Source organism: Sminthopsis crassicaudata, chromosome 2 (genome assembly GCF_048593235.1).
Source record: "Sminthopsis crassicaudata isolate SCR6 chromosome 2, ASM4859323v1, whole genome shotgun sequence".
NCBI classification, from domain to species: Eukaryota; Metazoa; Chordata; class Mammalia; order Dasyuromorphia; family Dasyuridae; genus Sminthopsis; species Sminthopsis crassicaudata.
The window spans coordinates 665,560,335-665,576,224 of record NC_133618.1 but is presented as its reverse complement, the minus strand read 5'-3'; the positions used below and the strand labels follow the sequence as shown (position 1 = coordinate 665,576,224).

At 37.2% G+C, this 15,890-nt stretch overlaps 1 long non-coding RNA gene across 2 annotated transcripts in view; it reads right to left on the bottom strand.

The window, feature by feature from the left end:
* Nucleotides 1-10,116: 10,116 nt before the first annotated feature.
* The window catches only part of LOC141553839 (uncharacterized), a 125,041-nt gene continuing 119,267 nt past the window's right edge, over nt 10,117-15,890 (bottom strand). For both annotated transcript variants that reach the window (XR_012485677.1, XR_012485676.1), the window contains exons 4-5: nt 12,953-13,189; nt 10,117-10,572 (exon numbers count right to left, since the gene is read on the bottom strand). This is a non-coding gene — a long non-coding RNA (uncharacterized LOC141553839). The remainder of the gene's footprint in view (nt 10,573-12,952; nt 13,190-15,890) is intronic.

The window sequence follows — 15,890 nt, the reverse complement described above, 5'->3', positions numbered from 1 at the left end:
GGATGAAATAAAATGATATATAAAAAGCACTTTAAAATCTTAGTGCTCCATATACATATTCACCATTATTACTTTTATTTTGGGGGTTCTGAAATTTCAATTTGCCTAGGCGATCAAATGTAACTCATTAGAACCAACTCCTGGGATCACTTAGTAGAAACTAAATATAAGCCCCAAGTGGGAGCTGGGGGGAGGGGACTTGGAAACTTAAGAACTTAGGAACACCAGGACTTGGGAACAATTTGTTCCCTGCCTTGATCCAGCAGAGATCCCAATTTCCAGGTACACAGCATAAACCCAATCCAAGGACCAACTTGTCTGTTCCCAGATACCAAAGAGACCAATCTGAACCGTCCAATCACAATTCTTCCTCAGTCATTCAAAGGACCAGTTATGCAAGCCCACTAAACCCTCTGCACTTAGTGACCAGATATTTGCCCCACTCCTTAGGAATCATAGTAGAATGATGTTAGGTTCTTGCTAAGTGCTAATCAGATAATGAGATATTAGGTTTTTATTAAGTGCTAAGTTGGTACTTAATTTTCTAGTTCTGGCCTTTCCTGGGAGTTTGACTTGTGAATTCCTGGGGAAGAGCTTGCATGCTTAGGAGGAGCAAGTTCATTGGTTGAAGTAATTTTTCCCAGAAGCCCTTGCATTATTCCCACGCCCATTCTCTGGGAGGATAAAAGAGGGCAGCTCTGGAGGAAAAGGGAGTCTCTGCTCTAGACCAGATTTGAGGTGGCTCTCTGCAGGAAGGGAAATCACTTCTCTGGACCAGAATTGAAGGCAACTGTCTGGAGACAATGGTTCTCTACAGGAAGAAGAATCTGTCTGATAGATTTGAGTTGACACAGCAGATCTCCTCCCAGAAAGCGATCGGCAGCTTCTGGAGACAACAGCACGTTACATATTGGCATCCACAACGTGGGGCAAGAACTTTTCCTTATCCTGACAAGGACTTATTCTGAGCCCTTCAGAGGAGCTAGATGGGACCATCACAGAATATCACAAGTAAAGAGGTGAATAAATGAAAGACAATCCCTTTTCCCCTCTGAGCCTAAGTTGCCTTCTCTTTAAAATAAGGTGGTTGGATTCAATGAACTCTAAGCTCCCTTATAAGTCTGGAACTTGTTAACTGATTGGCAGAACTGTTAGAAAAAGCTGCTGGATTGTAGAAAAGGTTTAAATTGAAACGCCACAAAGCCAAATAGAAGAGTTCACACTTCTAAAGTATGTGAGACTGGCGTAGTTCATTCTTCTCCCAATAACCCCTTGATGTGGTTAAAAATATTAGCAGTCATATTTTACATTTCAGAAAATTAAAGTTTAGAGAAATGTAGAATGACTTATGTAAGGTAACAGAATCAGATCTCATTATTTTCAAGCCCAACGCCCAATTTATATCACACAGCTTCTCATCAAAATAAGAAGGGAAGTAGTCATGAGACCACAGTCCCTTGTTAAAAACAGTCCATACCTCACCTTTGTGGCTCTATGGTGCTCCTGATTCAGAAGAAAGAGAAAGAGCACAAGACCAGGGAACTACCTCACTTCACTCCCAATGGACCACAAACCCCCTTTCCATCCTCTCAGCAAAATGTTCCAGGAGGGTGCTTACCTGGGATATTAATTTTACTTTTGATACTTTTACCATGGCTTCAAGCCCAGACTTGTCCATGCACAAGCAAGAATTTCAACTTTTCTCATTGCAAAAAAGAAGAAAATTGCTTCTTCTCTATCAAGAAGAAAAAAAAATACAATTTATCTCCCTCCCCCAGAAACCATGGGAGTAGAAACGGCTGCACTTGGGCTTCTTGCTGAATACCCAAGAGATAAAAAGCAGCTCTAGAATTTCAGAGTTTCCCCCCCCCCCCCGATTTTATTTTCAGACACTGTCCTTCAGTGGCCATTGCTGCAGCAAAGAGACTGCTAAATTGCTTTTCTTAAGAGGTAAGCTGGAGGTAGCCCTCAATTAACTTGTCAGATTTCTCAGAACATTAGCCATGGCAGTAAGCAATGTTTCCTAGTGAATAACCCCAGGTAAATCGGGCGCTGGGCAATCTGTCCAATCTGGCATGGCAGATACAACTACCCAGAGCGTCAAGTTTTGGGCTGCTGCCCAATACCTCATCACCTTCACTTAAGGCAGAAAGTTGGATCCAATGAAGGCAAAAAGATTTGAAATAATATTCCACACAATCATCTCTTGGGGATCCTCACTAGATCCAGCTTGAATCAAATAATAATATTATAATCATTACTATTATTATATTAGAGCTAATATTTATATAGTATTTACTATATTCCAGGCAGTGTATTGAGCAAATATTATTTCATTTTCCTAACAACAACTCCAGGAGCAAAGTACAATTATGTTCCTCATTGGGGAAATTGAGGTGAAATGATTTCCCCAGGATCACAGTGTTTGAGGCTGTACTTTAACTCAGGTCTTCCTGTCTCCAGGCCCTAGCACCATCAAATCCCAACTCTGCCACTTACTACCCAGGTGACTGAGAAAGTTCTGCTCAGATATAATTATAATTATATATGTTTTTGACAGTATATATGCATGAGTAATTTTTTATAACATTATCCCTTATATTCATTTTTCCAGATTTTCCCCTCCCTCCCTCTACTCCCTCCCCTAGATGACAGGCAATCTCATACAAGTTCTGCTCAGATATTAGGAGCATAGAGCACTTCATTCTGAGTGTCATTATCGAGGATGAACATTAAGAACCTCACAGCATCCTGAAGAGGTCTACCAGGAGGACAAATGACCTTGAGTTCATGACACGGGAGAATTACTTGAGGGAACTAAGGAGGTTTAGCTTAGAGAAGGGAAGACTCTGGAAGGACATGATAATTGGCACCTGAAGAGCTATCATTTGGAAGAGGGATTAGGCTGATTTTTGCTTTGTCACAGAAAGCAGAGTCCAGGAAAAAAATATAAAGAGAATAAACTAAAAATAAAAATTGAGGCTGGGAGTACAAGGAAACATGCAAAGAACCCTACAGAAGAATGGGATGCCCACAGAAGGACTGGCTTCTCCCTCTTTTCCTTGGCATTTACCCAGGAGAATTTGGATAAACACTTACCACTTGGCTTCCAGGAAACATTTATTTTCAGATATTGGTTAAAATAGTTGCTATTTCTCCTCCAAATCTAAAATCCAGAGACTCTGAAGTCATTTACTTCTAGGCTAGGTTCATTATGATCATTATGATCTGGTCCTCAGTTGCCTCCTCTGTCTAATGAGGGAGCCACATTGGATGTTTTCAATGGCTCCTATTAGCTCCAAATCTTCAACTATAAGAATTTTATGTCACTTAAGCAGGCCCATCTAAGTCTATATTTCATTGACAGAAGGGAACTATTCTAGCCACTGGGAGATAATAGGACTTATTTCTTTTAAATAATAAGGGTGATCATTCCAGATCAAAATTCTCTGACCAGAGGATGACCTCAGAAACCATCTATTCCAATCCCCCTCATTTTCCAGATGACAAAATAGTAGTCCAAAAAACTTAAATGACTTAATCCAAAATCATATAAGTAACAAGCATCAGAGGTAGAATTTAAACACTTCTCCTCTATCCTTACAGTCAGTATTATCTCTAACACAGCAACCTTCTTTCTCACGTACTCCATTCTTCACAAGGTTATTCTCAGGCTTAACCCTCCAGAACTCTATTCATGGTCATCTGCAATGATCCTGAGTCCCCCAGATCTACTATTGACTCACCCTGCCACTGAACCCTCTCTACTAACCCTCATCCTGTGTCTGCTACTATTGCAATGGGACTTCTTGCTCGTCTATTTGTAGGCCCAGCACATAGCACGATGCTCGGCACTTAACAAGAGCTTAACAAATAGCTTTTCCATTCATTCATAATCAAATGGATGTGAAACTGTTCTGAAAGTCATGGACTGCTATCCAGCTGTCAAGGGTATTATGTTGCTATTTTAACTATCAAACTATTTCTTTCTGAACCATTCTAGAAGATAGCTATCCCTGAGAAAATGTACCAAATGGGCCCTAGAGAGCCATTGTGAGTGTTTCCTGAGTTGCTTCCTGACAAGAAACTGTTAGGTAAATCACATACAAAAGAACTATTTACAAAGCGGTAACTTTTGCCTTTACTGGTTAGATATCCATTGGGCAACAGGAATAATCCCTTTTCATCATCTCCATGATTCACGGTCACCCCCATGGCTAACAAATCCAATGAGGACTTCACCAGGATTGCAATCCACTATATGCCTCCAGATGGGTAACGTATTTTCTGTTTTTACACCCAAGAGGATACTCCACTAAATCAGTATATTTCCCTCTTGGAGTCCATTTTTCTAAAACCAAGATTTCCAGATGTGAAGGAACATCATATGGAAAAGGGATCAGCTTCGTTCTGTTTGACTTCACAGACCAGATCTTGAAACAAGGGAGAGATGGTGAAAAGAAGCAAATATGAGCTGGATATCAAGAAAAAGTCCTAACAATCAGAGCTTTTCTCCAAGAAGAATGGGTTCCCCCTTACTAAAAGGCCTCATAAGGAGATAGGATGAGCATCCAGTGGCTATATTATAGAAAGGATCTATATTTCTGAACAGATTATATAAAGTGGCCACTGAGGTTTCTTTCATCGCTAAGACTCTGGGAATCTGTGATTCCCCACATAATCCTTCAGATGGGAACACTAGGAGCATCATCCTGACTTCTCAGCTGGCTACATGACTGCTGTCAGCTATTTGGAAGCATGTGGAAAAGTCAGCTTTGATAGATCTGCAGTGTAAATGAGAACTGTATCATTGCCCCATGAGATAAGAAACCTTGCACTAACAACGTGGAATAAAGTCACTGGCAATATCAGCAAGGAGCACGATGTCATTTATGTGGTGGTTGTAATTTTGTGTGACAACCTCTGAGGACATTCAGTCTGTGTCATATTTCAAGACAGCAAATAATTCCTTAACCTTTAATCAAGAATGCTGAGGAGTGCCCCCTCCTTCCTTCCCAATCCCCGGCTTCTTCTTCCATCAAAAATAAAAAGGCTTTGCTTCAAGTTTGTTTTGTTGGAACTCAAATTATTCATTCTGAAATAACATTGAAATTTATAGCATATTAAAAATATTCCCAGGAGAATTTTTCTCATCAAAACACTGACAATACAGCACTACAGCTGACTCGGTGGAAATGAGTAATTCAGTGGCAAGTTGCAATGGCCCTTTCCTAATTTACTTGCCTGGTTTCCATCTAAAAGAAACAGTTCACTATGAGGCAAAAGTTACTCTGAGGGGGTTAACAGCTAATCTTGGGAAACACAGGCCCTTCTTCCCCATCATGCAAAGTAATACTGGTAAGACATTTACAAATGTGATCATTTACACCCCTGTGTCTTAAGACCACTGGCTGATGTTAATGATGATTCATGTGATCCCATGCATTGTAATGGGCGGAAAAAAATAAATTAGTAAGCATTTATGCTGGGATCTGATTTGACTGATGCAACATAAGTAAAATTTAAAGAACTACTCATCAAGAGAAAATCTCAATGGGAGATCCCAAGGGACATAAATAAGCCTTCCACTATGTTTACATAGGACAGCTAGGTGCTGCAAAGGATAGACCACTGAGCTTGGAATCAGGAAGATTCATCTTTATGAGTTCAAATCCACCCTCAGGTCTTTATTAGGTATATGACCCTGGGCAAGTCATTTAACCATGTTTGTCTCAGTTTCCTCATATGTAAAATGAACTAGTGAGGGAAATGCAAACTATTCCAGTATCTCTACCAAGAAAACCCCGAATGGAGTGATGAACAATCAGACATGACTAAACAACAACGACGACAAATGTTCTTCTCACTGCAATGTTTACATTAATAAACAAAAATTAAATAAAATTTAAAAATCAATTTGGTGAAATCATTCTCTCATATGAGATGGCTACAAGATACAGCAACTCACTGATTGGCCCAGGGAAATGAAATATACATGGGTAACTGCTCCCAGGAGTCTGAATCAGTTTAGATCAAAAATTAACCTCAACTGGATCACCATAGGGATTAAGGCAAGGCCAGGGGGTAAGGGGGTGAGAAAGCTGAGGAGAAGAAGAGAGAGAATCAGGAGAGAGTAAGAGAGAGGTGGGAAGAAGAGGGAAAATCGGGAATGGGAGAGTCAGAATGGGGAGAGGGGAAAAGAAAGGGAGAGTCAGAAGGAGGAGAATGGGGAGAGGAAGAATAAAAAAGAGAGGGAGAATCAGAAAAGGGAGAGGGAAAATGAAAAAGAGAGAGAAGGGGGGAGTCAATGGGGAGATAGTGGGGAGACAGAAACAGAAACAGAGAGAAACACACAGACAGTGAGAAGGAGGAAGAATAAGCATTTAGTTAGCACCTACTGAGCCAGGCACTGTATTAAGTACTATATAAATATTATCATACTTGAAGACATTATTTCTTTAGTCCCTTTGAAGGATTAAGAATTTGGGGGATAAAAAAAAACAAAGGGTCCTGCCTGGATCATTTTGCAAAATCAACCATCTTAAGGTAAGCAGATTCCCACATACTTCTGAATACTCCATTCATGAGGAAGTCAGTAGAATTCCTTTGAAGTCAGGGCCTGTACTCTGACATATTCATTAGTTACCCTACTTGTTTCTCTTTCTGTTTATATTCTGACCTTTTCTGGGTGAAGGCTTCTGTATCCCATTTGAATATGCATTTTAAATGGAACCAGGAGCACAATACAAAGTTCCTTGATAAGTTTATGTGAGACAATATTTTAGGGATCTTCACCTACCTAAACCAGAAGTTCTTGATCTGAAAACCTAGGAAACTTTTTTTGTATTTTGATAGCTTTATTTCCATATAATTGGTTTCCTTTGTAATCCTACATAATTTATTTTATGTGCTGAAAACCATTATTCTGAAACATCTATTTGCTTCACCAGACTGACAAAGGGCTCCAGGACACAAAACAGATTTAGAAACCATGAGCTAGATTTAGGATGAAGAGGAAATATTAAAAAATATATCTTAAATGTGACATGATGCATGGTGAAATAGTCTCCAAATAAAAGTTAGAAGTTCAGGTTTTGAACATGTATTTTCTTAAATTAGAAGATGAAGAAATCGTGATTTTTCATGACAAAAAAAAATATTGATTACTCATATTTGGATACTTCCCCCCAAAAAACATCCTCCATTTTTTTAAAGATTATATCTTCCTAGTGAAGTGGTTTCAATAATTACTTATTTAATTTAATTTCTCCAAATACAGAATCACAGAATTTCAGTGTTGAAAAATATCTCAACAAGCATCCAATCCAATTCTTTCCCCTTCCCCCCCTCCCCCCCGGCAAAAAAAAAAAAAAAATCCTGTTAAAATATGCCTGAAGCTCCACTTGAGAATGTTTTTTTCCTTCCTTACCTTTTCCCATTTTTCACCTTTTTAATCCCAATTTTGAACCATAAAGTCAAATAAAGCAAACCTAATTATTCTTCCAGGTAACAGCCTTATATCAAATACTTACAAAAACCTAACAAATCTCATTGTCTTCCCTTCTCCAAGCAGTGCATCCCTTATTTCCTTTAGTAATACTCACTCTCCTTGTGACAATTGTTGTTTTTCAATATCATTTCCACATTATGGCCCAAAAAGCTAAATATAATATTCCAGATGTAGTCTAGTTAAGGCAAAATATAGCAGAATTGTTGACTCTTCATTTCTCCATGCTGTTCTTCTTTTTCTTTTTTATAGTAGATTTTATTTTTCCAAATACACACAAATAGTTTTAAATATTCACCCTTGCAAAAACCTTGTGTTCCGTATTTTTCTCCCTCCTTCTCTACTTCCCCTGGCCCCTAAATAGCAAGTAATCCAATACAGGTTAAACATGTGCAATTCTTCCAAACATGTTTTCCCATTTATCATGCTGCACAAGAAAAATCAGATCAAAAAGGGGAAAAGATAAGAAAGAAAACAAAAAGCAAGAAAACAATGTTGTGATCCACATTCAGTCACAGTCTCTTCTGTGGGTGCAGGTGGCTCTTTTGGAACTAGCCTGAATCACCTCACTGTTGAAAAGAGCCAAGTCCATCACAGTTGATCATCACTTCTTGTGGTTGTATACAATGTTTTGGGGGGTTCTGCTCACTTCCTGCTTTTTTATGAAGCCCAAGATTAAAACTTTTCTTGACTTCCATATCAAACTGTTGACCCACATCTTTTCTAAACAGACTGCCATGGTATAGTAGAAAGAATAGTCGGTCCAGAAGTTGGAACACCGAAGTTCAAATCCTTCCTATGACACAATGACATTCATATTCCTAGTCAAGTCACTTAACACTTCTTGTTTTCAATTTCCCCATCTGTAAAATGAAGGAGTTGACTTAGATATCCACTAAGGACCATTCTGCCCCTCAATCTTTGTGACAAGAAGCTACTTCCCCCTTCACAGACTATTGAAGTCAAATTTTTAAACCCAAGAGTAAGACTTTATCATTATCCCTATAGAATTCATCTTCTTCAATTTAGCCCAATGATTTAGCCTACTGATGTCATTCTAATTCTGATTTTGTGCTTCATCATGTTAGCTATTCTTTTCAGCATTAGCTTCTGGTGAAATGTGATGAGCATGCAATCTGTGCCCTTACCTAAGTCACCAATAAACTCAATAACTAGGATCTCTAGGACTCCCCCACTGATCACTTCCTTTCAAGCTGATATCAAATAAATAATGACTAAGCTTTGAATCCAGTCATTCAACCAGTTGGGAATTCATCTAATTATACACTCATGTAACTCATTTCTCTGTGTATTTTAAAAGAGAACAGTATGAAATAGGTCAACAAGTCCTTTGTTAAAGTATTGGGAAACTATCTTTATAACCTTGCCCTGATCTATGAATTCAATAAGCACATAAAAATAAAGGAAATTAGATTATTTTCTTATAGACTGCTCTTGCAGGAGCTTATATTGGTTCTTTGTGCTCACTGGCTGCTTTTAACAAGAATTTATTTGACATGGATGTGCCAGTCTCTTCAATATAAAGACAAAGATAAAATAGACCCTGCCCTTGATGAGCTTACATTCTATTTGAGAAGGAAGAGGGGTAAAACATATCTTGTATTTGGTCTCTTCTGTATATATGTAATATAAAGTAATTTCTTTTTTTAAAAAATTTTTACATTTTTTATTAATTTTATAATTATAACATTTTTGACAGTACATATGCATTGGTAATTTTTTAACAACATTATCCCTTGCACTCACTTCTATTCTGAATTTTACCTCCTTCTCTCCATCCCTTCCCCTAGATGGCAGGCAGTCCCATACATGTTAAATGTGTTATAATAATATAAAGTAATTTCAAGAGAGAGCAAAGGCTCTTTAGTAGCCAGTAGCTTCACTTTGAAGGAAGTGAGAGATTCTACAAGGTATATAAGAAAAGAGTGGAATTCAAGCATAGGAGAACCCAGGGCAAAAGTGAATATCGTTTGGGGGGACTAGATGGCTAGCTAATTTGACTGGAACACAGAGTATGAGAAAGGAATGAAACTGCAAAGGCAACTGGAAGCTACAGTATACAAGCCTTTAAATACGAGTCTGAGGAGTCTGTATTTGAAATATCTAATCATTAGCTCACAGCACGCAACCCAACCTTTCAGATTAATAAGAAAAACACCCAGTTTGCCACAGCTCTGATGTACTAGAGAATGACATTTTTCCTGTGAGTTGTGGGTAGATGGAAGCATTGTATACCAAAGACATTAAATGTGAATGTATGTAAAGGAAAGCATTGTGCCACCTAATTTTACAGCCTAAAAATCTCTCTCAACTCTTGGCTTCCCTTCGTCTCCCCCGCAAGCTCCTCTCATCCAATAAATTGCTGGTCCCATCAATTCTCTACAGCATTTCTCATATTCCTTCCTGTCTCCCTATTCAACTCAGCATAATTTCTCACCCAGATTATTACAGAAGGCTCCTAATTGGTTTGTCTGGTTCCAGCCTTTCCTCTCTCCAACCCATCTTGATGGCAGTCTGAGGAAACCTATGAATCCCTTCTCAGAATCATGTTTTACAGTCACAAAACAAAATAGGATTACAAAGGAAAATAATTGCATTGCAACAATTTTATTGTTTGAAAAGTTAAGAACCCTAAATTAAGAATCCCTGCTCTAGGATAAGATCAGCATCCTAATACAAGGTACCCTAAGTCCCTCGGCTTGGCTGCAGCCCACTTTACTTATTTTTTTTTTATTTTAGTTCAAATATCAGTTCCTTGAGGACAGTGATTATTCTTTGCTTTACCCATGTCTCCTCAGTGTCTGGGAGGCAGGTTGGATCAAGAGTGACCTGGGAGGCAACTTAGATCAAAAATGGCCTAAGAGCCAGGAGGATCTGGGTCAGCAGCTGCCTCTGAAACATTCTGGTTTCAGCCCTGACTGGGATGTGCTAGAGCCATCTCAACCCAATCTGTTGTAAATACAGGTTCAATTTTCAGTGTATTTATGCCTCAGAAACCAACAACTTACAAAAGGGGACTTCATTAATTGTTCTGTGGATAGTCTCTAGGCATAAGAAAGAGAGAGAAAAGGATTAATTACACAGGTTACATTATATATAATAAAAATAAAAGTATTAATTATATAATATATTATAATAAAATATAGTTATTATAATAAAAATATAAAAGTATTAACTATACAGGTTAAAGAGGTATCATGTCACACTTTCCAGAGGACCAATGTTTAAATGTCTTCCATCATATAGTTAGTGTCTGAGGCAGCATTTGAACTCAGGTCCTCCCATTTCCAGTACTCTATCCACTGAGCCACTTCCTTGCTCCACATAATAAAACAAGGAGAGGGAAGAAAAGGGGATCAGACCATAATAAGAATGCATGAATCAATGCAGAGTAAAGTAAGTAGAATTTAGCAACAATAGTCATGATGACTACTGTGATGTAAATGGAAAGAACAATAATCAAACATTTCAAATTGGATCCTATGAAATTCTAATGCCCAAGCTTGGCCCCAAGGAATAGAGTTGAGAAAGCACTTCTCCCACTTTTTCTTTTTAGTGATGAAAGACTATGAGTGTCAAGCACAGAATTAAAATGTCAGACTTGTTTCAATATGTTGGTTAGTTTTGCTTTAAAAAAATTATTTCATTTTAAATCTTTATTTTAAGAAATAGTTAATGTGTTCAGAAATCCAGATAATGTTTAAAACAAAAGGTATCAATAAAATTGTATTTTTAAAGAAAAAAAAAGAAAGGAAGGGACTAGAGGCTTATTAGATATACATTATATATTTCTTTCAATGTAAAGTTTTCTACTAAAAATGCCAACTTGCAAAAGCTTCCAGCACAAATTTTAAATCAATTGAACTGTCAGTTTCTTCAAAAAAGCAAGAAATAGGCACCAGAAATTTTCCAGAAATATCAAATCTGGGCATACCGTCTGGTGGTATTATTGTTTTATTTTATTCTAGGCTTTCATTTTTTAGGAGAATGTGAAACCAATTTAGAGGAATGGACGCTCGTGTGACGGGAGGACTTCAGACTTGCGATTGAAGTCTGGGAGAATTGCAAGTTGATATTAACTGAGGGAGGAATTTCACTCAACATGTTATAGGAAAGCCAGCCACAGGATAAGTTGGAGGTGACAGTCAAAATTGAACTTTTCTCAGAACTTTTCTCAGTGCTTAGGCTTAGGGAGATTCTTTCTTTCCCTGCAAAAACAAAATGTTGAACTTGTCCCATTTGATCTCAGTTCCTTTCACTGAGTATCTGCAGATGTAACTGTCAGTTTCTCAAAGGCTCTTTCTTTTCCTATAAATTTGCAATATTTAGGCAGCAACTTCACTGACACATCTATAAAAGTTAACGTATGGAACAAAATTCAGAGTTTCATGATCTAAACTTCTTTAGAGTTTATGATGAAAATACAACAATAATGATACTATTTACTATCCAGCTTTATGAAGCAAATGAAGTAGTGGATAAAGATATAGATATATAGTAAATATATAATAATATATTATGTGACATATTATATAATAAAAAGCAATAATTATAAAATGTAATAACATTATATAACATTGTATAATACATGTAACGTATGACATAACAACATTGTGTGAAGGTCCTTTCATCTCTTAATTATAATCCTTCTCTGGGAGGAGATCTCTTTTCTGTAAAATCTTTTCCTCTATGCCATCTAAACTCAATCCCAGACTAGACTCTTTTTCCTCCAGAGAGCCGTCCCAACTCTGTCCCAGAGTAGACTCACTCCTTGCTCAATGTTGTCTTCTTTTATCCTCCTAGAGAATGGGCGTATGAGAACTCAGGGGCTTGTGGGAAAATTACTTCAACCAATGAACTTGCTCCTTTTAAAGGTTGTGTAAACTCCTTTTCATATGTAAACTCCTCCTCAGAAGTTCAAAGGGGTAAACTCCCCTTAAAGGCCAGAACCAAAGGTGTGAACTAGAGAATTGTTAAGTACTCGACTTAGCATTTAGTAAGAACCTAACAACATTGTATAATACATGTATTATATAATAACATTGTATAATACATGTATTATATAATAACATTGTATAATACATGTATTATATAATAACATTGTATAATACATGTATTATATAATAAATAACATTGTATAATACATGGAAATATTATATAATAACATTGTATAAATATATAAGTAAATGTGAGTTTATATACATTTATATATACACATATATAACATATGTTATAATACATATATCACATTGTATATATATAATATATATATATATATATATATATACATATATATATATATATAAAATAAAGCATGTCACATCCATAATTTATGTTATATTGCTATGTTTTCTTGTATGTATTTGTATGTGTATATAGATGTATATATGGTCTATAAATATATATGACCTCTTATTTACTTACTTGTAAGAAGCAACACTAAAGTAGAAGTTGGAAAAGCCCGGAGTTCAGATCTGCCTCAGATATATAGTGAGGGGATTGTCCTCCAAGGGCATTTAGGCTCCAAATCTATCTTGTATTATTACTTCCAACATGTATGTCCAGTAGAATGTTAAGTTCTTTGAGGATGAAGACTGTTTTATCTTTTCTTTTTGTATTCCCAGTGCCTCACACTGGGCACATTGCATTCTTCATAAATATCTGTTAGAAGAGAAGCAGGAATCTTAGAGTCAATATGTCTCAGAATCTCATTTTCCATCCAGAAAAGAGGAAATTTTTGAGCAGCACAAGTTAATCCAAATGATGAAGGTAGTAAAATGGAAAAACACTAGGCACAACGTGGAGAGAAAATGATCTAGACTTTGCCTTCTGTTATTAGCCTGAGTTATTTGGAAGGTATAGGTCGAACAGGGAGGCCTCTTGGAACAGCCTCAAGTGTGTGTCTCTTCCAGGGGGAGTCTAAGCCATCAGAGTAATATATCTGATTGGGTGTTTCTCTATGAGATAAAAGGGGGAATCAATGACATGCTGGGATACTACCTATTGAAGGGGCCTAAGCTCTGTCCTTCAAATCCTGTCATGGCTCTGAGTAGGAAGAACTTTATGAGCCTGGTAGCAGAAGAACCAGAAAGTCCAGAATTGGTTTTGTTGGTTTGCCATGAGTTCTGATTGTGTTTTCTGACTTTTTATATGTACGCATAAATCATTTATATTCATGTATTTGAGGAAAGGATTGGAGAGGGGCGAACTAAAGGCTGTCTGGCTTTGTTGTATATGCTTTGTTGTTCTAAGTGCTTGCATTGGATCTGTAAAAAAGTAAAAAAGGAAACTTTTTTGCTTGCATCTGTGGAGATTTAAATATGAGCTAAATGTGCATATTTTCCTTGAGTAAACTCAACAATGAACTAAACATATAATGACCTTTATGGAACACTCCCAAGATTGGACTTTATATAAAATTTGAGCTTGAGGAATCTGGATCAAAGATCTCATGTTTTAATTCAATTCAATTAAACTCTTCTTTGTTTCCGATGATAGACATGTTCTCCTTTCTCAAAATCCACTGGCTACAGAGGATCTTTCCAGGTGTCTTCAAACATAAGCATCTTCCTCTCCAAGGTTACTTAGTATTTTATTTTTAGATGTCTTGTGTATACCTACAAGTGTATATGTTTTGCCTCTGACTAGAATGCTGACTCCCTGAGAATAGGGAATGTTTCACTTTCAGTTTTATATTCCCAGCACTTAGCAAAGTACCTCACATGTTTTGTTATTTAGTCATTGACCCTACTTGGCACTTTCTTTACAAAGATACTAGAGTGATTTGACATTTCCTTCTCCATCTCATTTTACATATAAGGAAACTGAGGCACACAGAGTTAAATGGTCACACAGCTAGTGTCTGAGATCAGATTTGATCTTGGGAAGATAAATTTTCTCGGCTCCAGGCTTGATACTGTATCCACTATGCTATCTAGTTACCTGGAACAAAGTAAGTGCTTAACAAATGCTTGCTGATTGCTATTTATTTCCATGTACAAAGACCACAGAAACACACATTTAGAACTTGAAGTTAAAGGTCATTTAGTCTACTTCCTTCATTTAACAGGTGAAAAAAATTTCCCATCCTACAATCTTGGGAGCCTTTAAGAGAAAAATGAAGCATATAATTTATGCTTTTTGCCTAATATTCTTTTATGCCCCATCTTTTAGGAGCTTTAAACTCTAGGGATTAGGTCCTAAAAGTTGAACCCTTTAAAACAAAGATGCAATTTTGTTCAACATAATTACAATCATGAGCATTCATATGGTACTTTAAAAGTTGCAAAGTATTTTATACATTATTTTATTTGATTCTCTCAGAAGAATATAGTATACCCATTTCACAGACAAGGAAACAGAGATTGAGCAAGATTAAATGACTTGCCTTGGGTCACACAGCTAGGAGTGTGATGTGGTATCTGAATTCAGTTTTTCCTAACTCTAGAGAAAGAACAAGACAGAGATGTAAAATTGTTTATGGGGATTATCAGTTATACAACTTCCCCTCAAGCACATGGATTATCTGGGGAAATTATTAGGTAAATAACAAACCTACAAATTTAGTACAAATTGAATTGTCAAATATAGGGATTATCTATGAAGTTATTTCCTCAAGAATAAATACAAAATTATCAAAAATGGGTACTCTATAATAAAAACAGTATTCTGAACAGTGATCCTAAAAATATAGAGCTCACAATTATTCCTAAGAAGAGGACTGCAATGAATTATAAATATATTTCCTTGGCCCTACAAGGCTGATTGCTCTACATTCAAGGCCACAACGCTCCTGAGTCCTGGCATAGAAAAAGGGGAAAAAACAGGCCACTGATTGTCCCTTTGCCCAGAGGGAAGTTGGTAAGCCCTTGGCATCCCTAATGCTTCCATCTTTCAGGAATTGAAAGAGGAAAGAAATAGAATACTGTTTCTTCACACAAACCAAAACAATGAGAGAAGGAAAGGATAGGAGCCCTTGGGGATGGTGGAAGCAACCAGACTAGCTGCACTGGCTGGAATTATGGATAATTTACTGCATAAGGTTCCCTTATTGGGTAACTGAGGGTTGACGATACAGTCATGAGAATTTGGATGCTCATATCTGCATGCTGTTGGAAATGGATTAAGCAACCTGGTCTCTTCAGTGAGACATAAAGCCAGGACCCAGAGGGAGATTTTCAAGTGTTTCTCCTCTACTCTAGACTTCCATTTCACACACACATGCATACATACATATACACATATACCAGGGGTTCTCAAACTAAGGCCCACGGGCCAGATGCAGCCGCTGAGGACGTTTTATGCAGCCCGCCCAGTTATGGCAAATGGGCCGAGGGGCGGAGACAGAGTGTGAGTTCTTGTT